Source organism: Calidris pugnax, unplaced genomic scaffold (assembly GCF_001431845.1).
Source record: "Calidris pugnax isolate Ruff unplaced genomic scaffold, ASM143184v1 scaffold133, whole genome shotgun sequence".
NCBI classification, from domain to species: Eukaryota; Metazoa; Chordata; class Aves; order Charadriiformes; family Scolopacidae; genus Calidris; species Calidris pugnax.
In genome coordinates, this window is record NW_015090977.1 from 2,034,674 (window position 1) to 2,035,446 (window position 773).

Below are 773 nucleotides of genomic sequence, written 5' to 3' on the forward strand. Positions count from 1 at the left end.
CCAATCTTTTAGCTGTTTCTAGGCAGGTAAAAAAAAATGTTCCTGTTCCAAGCAAGCAGGGGGAAGAGCTGCAGGGGGGGGGTCAGGAGGGAAGAAAAGCTGAAGAAAGGAAGGGGGTGGTTTGCTTGCCAGAAGCCAAACCCGAACGTGCGTCTCTCCTTCTCTGCTGCCACCTGAATCCTTACAAGCTCCCGTCCCCTACGACCTCCAGGACAAAGCAGACCTGGAAATCACGGCCTCACCGACGCTCAAAGTCCTCTATCACCGCTGCCCGGGATGCTCAGCAAAGCCATTCTCCACTCGCAGACTCGCCTCTGCCACCAGACAAGGAGCGTGGGTCCTGATTTCCTTCCTTTTAACAGCACAAGCCACACAGCCAGGGCAAGGGACACCCCGGGCACACGACAAGGACAGCATCACACCCACCCATTCACCCTTGGCGGCTGCGGTCGGGCTCTGCCGGAGCCCTGGCAAAGCAGCGGCGGCGGCGCCGTACTTCAGCTCGTTAACAACCCTGCACTGATTTCTTCTAAACTCTGCTGAGCTCAGAGTTGCCATAGAAATGCGTGATCCTGGCACTAAAAGCAGGCAACGATCTTAAATGAAAGTCTCCTTTTTTTTTGGTTTTTTTTTTTGGTTTTTTTTTTACAGTCGTCTACGTAGACAAGATGCTCCTTTTTAACAGCTCTCCTTGCACGGGAGCTACAAGAGCTTTCTTACCCCCCAGAGCAGCGGTGCATTCGAGATGTGAACCCCAGAGGCTTTCCCAATTG